We start from the raw sequence: 6,351 nt of genomic DNA on the forward strand, positions 1-6,351 counted from the left end.
GATGCCATGCCATTGGATTCCCTCAAGCCCAAGACGTGCCGTACTCACCTTATCCTGCCCTAGTTAAGCTTGTAACCGGAGTTAAGTTCAGTTAATCAACTTACGAGTGATTAGTCATCTCTAAACCATGTTTCAAGATTAATTTCATTTTTAATTCTTTCTCACCATTTTTATATGGACATTAATACCTTTATTGTTGTTTCCCATCATTCTTAGAGCGGAATAGAAGATTTGACTTGATCCACCACATTTCAAAACAAGGAAAGCAATTCCAACACCCAAGTCACCGCCAATCACCACCTAGGTGCTCCTCCATGTGCATTGCAACTAATCGGACTCTAGCATATGTCGTTTACACCAATTTCTCAAGGGAAATCCCATGAAATGCATCCCAACTTAACCGTCTAGCTCAATTCTAGCATGGAATGAACTGACACAAAGAAACTTGTCTTTTGTATTGTTCATCCAACTATAGCCCTAGATGTGCCTTATTTAGCCTTGGTGAAACTTGTAACCGGTATTAGGGGCATTAATCAACTTACAAGCGATTACTCATGTCTAAACCATGTTTCAAGCTTAATTTCCTTTTTATTTCTTTGTCACCATTTTTCTATGGATATTAATACTTTTATTGTTGTTTCCCATCATTCTCAGAGTGAATTAGAAGATTAGACTTGATTCACCACCTTTCAAAACAAGGAAAGTCATTCCAACGCCCAACTCACCGCCAATCGCCACCTAGGTGCACCTCCATGTGCACAACTAATCGGGCTCTACCCTATGCCGTTTACACCATTTTCTCAAGGGAAATCTCAGTAAATGCATGCCCCCTTAACCGTCGAAACTCAGTTCTAGCATTGGAAGAATTGACTCAAACAAACCCATCTTTTCCATCAATCTTCCGATTGTAACCCACATATGCCACGCCATTAGATTCCCTCAAGCCCAAGACGCGGCACTCACCTTATCCTGCCCTGGTTAAGCTTGTAACCGGAGCTAAGGTCAGTTAATCAACTTACGAGTGATTAGTCATCTCTAAACCATGTTTCAAGATTAATTTCATTTTTAATTCTTTCTCACCATTTTTATATGGACATTAATACTTTTATTGTTGTTTCCCATCATTCTTAGAGCGGAATAGAAGATTTGACTTGATCCACCACATTTCAAAACAAGGAAAGCCATTCCAACACCCAAGTCACCGCCAATCGCCACCTAGGTGCACCTCCATGTGCATTGCAACTAATCGGACTCTAGCCTATGCCGTTTACACCCATTTCTCAAGGGAAATCTCATCAAATTTATCACACCTTAACCGTCTAGCTCAGTTCTAGCATGGTATGAACTGACATGAAGAAACCTGTATTTTCTATCGTTCTTCCAATTGTAGCCCTAGATGTGCCTTATCTAGCCTTGGTCAAACTTGTAACCGGTATTAGGGGCATTAGTCGACTTACAAGCTATTACTCATGTCTAAAGCATGTTTCAAGCATAATTTCTTTTTTAATTCTTTGTCACCATTTTTCTATGCATATTGACACTTTTATTGTTGTTTCCCATCATTCTCAGAGTGAATTAGAAGATTAGACTTGATTCCCATCAATATATGTTTTACAGTGTTTATCTTGCTCCAATTCATACCTGTATAGCATACATCATCGAACATTCAATTACTGAACATTGAGAACAATGTCACATTTAGTTGGGGGGAGGGTTTTCTGTTGAAAATTTATTAGTACCATAAAAAAAATAAACAAAAAAAAAATTGTGAGGTGCATTGAATCATAAATGATTAACACACACTTCTGACATTTTTGTGAAATTTGAGTATCTTGGTGGAGTAGTTGAGTAGAATTATTTTGTAAAGATTTATTTTCAACCTTAAGCATAGAACATGACTGATGATGCATCGTATTTTGTTGAGGAGTGACTTGAAACACCGGGATGCGATATTTACAAAAATGAGAATTAGTTTGATTTGTATAGAAGGAAGGGCAAGTTTTGAAAGAACATTTTGCACATGCTTACACTTGTAGTGTTCCTCATTAATGTTCATTGATTTAAAACAGGAGAAGTAAACTGCAGGACGACCGAGCCTTATAAAAATAAAAATAATAAATAAAAAAATAATAATAAATAAAAAAAAAGAACAAAAGAAAGAAACTAAAAAAAAAAAAAATCATGTAATTTTTCCTGAATAAAGGGCTAGAAACAGTTACCCAAAACTTTGGGGGTTGAATGTTCAACCTTTAAATAGAGTTGGCGTGAAAACTGCTAGTCCCTTAGGCTTTGAGGTAGTTAGAATCAATAATGATTAATCTTAAGGTTGAAAAATCCTATGATAAATCATGTTTATTAGTGAGGAACACACAGAAGTTTAGCCACACACACATATCTGAGTTCTAAGATATTTGCCCTAATTCTATGTGAACAATTGTTGAGACTTTCCTTGTGGATACAACTCCTGGTGTTGAGTAGTCACGAATCAATTTTTTGTGAGAATTCAGAATTATGTTTGATTGTTTTTGTTTGAATTTCGAGCTTTATGCAGTGTTAACCTCAATTAATTTTTCACTATTTTGCTCAAGGATTAGCAAAAAGCTAGTTGGGGGGGTGTGATTGAGCTGAAATACTGCATGTTTTAGCTATTTAAAACCAATGTATTTTAAATTCTTCATGACACTATTATTGGTTTTAGATGGAAAAATAGTTAATAAGTATAAATACGAGTTGTGATTTTTAATTGATTGATATTATGTTTATGCTTAATTTTATAACTATGATTTAATGGGACAATATTTCCTCACATATATAGTATGTTTTTGATAATTTATTTTTGAGTGTTATTTCTTTCTTCTTATTTTCAGTTTAAATAAAATTCAAATGAGATCCGGTTGGAACTTTTGATCAAAAATGCATACTAATTGAGAGGAAAGAAGGACGTACTTAGCAGCTGAAAAAGAAGACACAAAATGAAGAATCAGTAGTTATTTTCTTCCTTTGATTATTCAAGATGCATGTGATCTTCATGGTTGAACAAAACTCACGGAGGCTTGAGAATTTTTGGAGGTGCAACATTAAAGTCTAAATATGGAGCTGAAACATGAAGGCATGTGGGCTAAAAAAAAATAAAAATAAAAAAATAAAAAAGAAGGAAGGTTGGTGCAGCTAAAGTGGACGGAGAGAAGAGATAGGAGAGTGGGTGAGTAGAGAAGTGCCGTGTTTAATTTTTCAACAAGGGAGACGTGTAGGAGTGATGAGAGAAAATAGGTGCTTGATTGAATTGAAGAGAGAAATCGGTGCATGAGTTGAATATTAGTTGGTTGGTGTGTAAAGAAAGAGAGGTGCCGTGATTGAAGGGAAGTGAAGAGGGAAATCGGTGGTGATTGAAAGAAAAAGGAATTGTGATTGGAGGAGGGAGTTTGGATGACTAGAAGCAGCTATATATATATATGTTGCTGGACGTAAAAAAAAAAAAAAAGAAGCAATCGGTTGGAGAGGTGTAGAGTGAGAGGGTTACGTGGGGGATAGAGAGGGGTTGAGGTGTGTTGGTCATGAGTAGAGAGAGAGATTTGAGGTGAGAAGAGAAAGGGGAGCAATCGGTGTAGGGGTTGAGGTGTAATGTACGGGTTGGAATTGTGAGAAGAGAGGGGTACGTGGAGAGATATTGAGAGAATTAGAGTTGGATGTGAGTGAAAGAAGGCAGTCGGTGCATGATTAGAGTAGAAAGGAAAAAGTCGGTGGGATTAGAAGCTGGAAGTATAGGTGTTCTGATTTCATTGGATTTATTCTTTTGGATGTGAGAGAAGCAGCCGGTCGGTGCATGATTAAATGGGGTTGAGAGAAGTGTCGGTCAGGTGAGGCTGGGGTTTATTTTGCTTAAGAGTTGAGAGACAATGAAAGAGTATGGACGTGGAAGGGAGTTACTCGGTGGAGGAATTTTATTTTTCTGCAGTTCATTTTTTTTTTTTTTTATGAATGGAAGGAAGTGAGGTGGGGACATTTGAAGTGTTGTGTTGTGCTGGAAGTGAAATAAAGCAAAGTCGGTGGGTTTATTCTCTTGAAAGAGTCGGTGCATGAGCTGGAGTTTATTATTGAAGAGGGGACTTGTGAGGGGAAGAAAGGGAGATGTTTGTGTTGGGATAAAGAGGAAGACGTGGAGGGAGTTTGATGGGAGATGAGAAGTGGTAGTTAACTTTTTGTTGTTTTGTTTTGAGTTGACGTGAGACGGACTCAGCTCTCTGTTCTTATTTTCATTATGTTGGTTTCCATTTCCTTGCTTTTCATTCGGAGTGGATGTTTTTCACTTGTGGTGTAAAGCTCTTGTATTGATTCATTTTCATTTAGAAGAGACGGATGGAATTCAATCTCTGATTTATTCCTCTGTATCAATTGGATTTCAAATTTTGTTGTTTCTAAGTTATTGCTTAGTATTTCTTGTGTTAGTTATTTAATGGAGAATAATTATGTGATTTCTATAGTATTTGTAATAAATATGTTTGGCTAAATTTTCATACTAAGGTTAGAGGTGAAGTTTAATGATTTAAATATTGTTTCCGAATCCACGTAAAATTTATTTTGCGAGCTTGATCAATTGAAAGATTTTATTATTGGATATTTTGATTATCTATATACTCGTCTTGATTCATTGTGATTTTCGAATACAGTGAATGCTTGAGGAATCCCTGTGGTATTCAAATAGATTTGTAAATCTTTTAATCATCAATCGTTCACGCTCAATCATAAGCGACTATTTTTCTTGATCTTAAATGCTAAATCTTCCAATTAAACGGAATCATTATTCTAGTTTAATTGAAGTAAATCAATCAGAAACAATATCATAAATTATTAGACGGATCCTCGAAATCTTAGTCTTTCTCCATATCAATTCATTTTATCATTTTAGTTTGATTCAGTTATTTTATCAATCTTCATTTGATTGCACGTTTCTTTTAGTAATTTCGTTTCATTTTCTGAATTTGTTTCCTTTATCACAAAAGTCAATCCCTGTGGATTCGATCCTGTAAGATACTACAACACTTGTATACTTGCAGGTAAAACTGCACTAAATTTTTGGTTCATTAATTTGAGTCAAAGTTTAGGCGCAACAAGTTTTTGGCGCCGTTGCCGGGGATTGCAACGTGTGATAATTGTTTTTTTTTAAAAAAAAAAAAAAATTAGTAATCTTTTGCTAATTGTTTTTCATATTCTTTTTTGCAGGTACGATTTTTTACGAAAAACAGAGCATGTAACATTGCTTCCATATTCATACCATTTGGTAATCTCGTTCCAAAATTTTTTTCTTTTACTTTCTTGCTTGTTTTGCATTTTGTTTTTACTTTTTGAATGTACTCGATCCTCTATGATGAATGATCTCGTGGCAACGTGATCAAACGGGTAGATTGAGAAGAGAGGAAATTGTTTTAAAAGAATTGGTTGATACTTTGTCAAGTGATTCTAAAAGTTCTCATTCTAATACCATGGCTGACAATCGTAGTGTTCATGACGAACAAGAAAATGAAGAGGCACAAAATAATCCGCCAATGAGAACTTTGCGCGAATATTTGCAGCCTACAAGGACAAGTACTCCATCTTGCATGATTTTTCCTACGAATATGGGAAATTTTGATCTAAAACCGGGAGTAATCCAATTACTTCCCAAGTTTCATGGCTTAGATTCAGAAAGTCCTTATTTGCATCTAAAAGAATTTGAAGAAGTTTGTGCAACTTTACAAAACCAAACTATCAATGATGATGTTGTTAGATTAAAGTTGTTTCCATTCTCTTTGAAAAAAAAAGCTAAAAATTGGTTGAACTCCTTGAGACCAAGATCTATTGGCACATGGCAAGAAATGCAAAGAGAATTTCTAAAAAAGTTTTTTCGTACTCATAGGATCAACACTCTTCGCAGAAATATTATGAATTTTTCTCAAAAGGAAAATGAAACATTTTTTCAGTGTTGGGAACGTTTTAAAGAATTGTTGCTAACTTGCCCATATCATGGTTATGAGACTACCATTAGTTTCTTCTATGAAGGTTTAACATCTCAAATGCGTCAGTTTGTAGAAATGATGTGTAACGGTGATTTTCTAAATAAAGATCCTGATGACGCTTGGGACTATTTTGACTAGTTAGCTGAAAATGCCCAATCTTGGGATAACACAGATCGTTCTGATTGGTCAAATAAGCCCAAACTCGGTGCCATGTCTCAAGAAGTATGTATGTTCTTAAAGGAAATGATGATGTGAATGCTAGGATAGCAAGTCTGACAAGAAAAGTCGAAGCCGTGGAGGTTAGGAAGGTAAATCCGATTAAGGCCAGTGAAAAAGAAGAAGAAAATTGTGGCATTTG

Source organism: Carya illinoinensis, chromosome 6 (genome assembly GCF_018687715.1).
Source record: "Carya illinoinensis cultivar Pawnee chromosome 6, C.illinoinensisPawnee_v1, whole genome shotgun sequence".
NCBI lineage: Eukaryota > Viridiplantae > Streptophyta > Magnoliopsida > Fagales > Juglandaceae > Carya > Carya illinoinensis.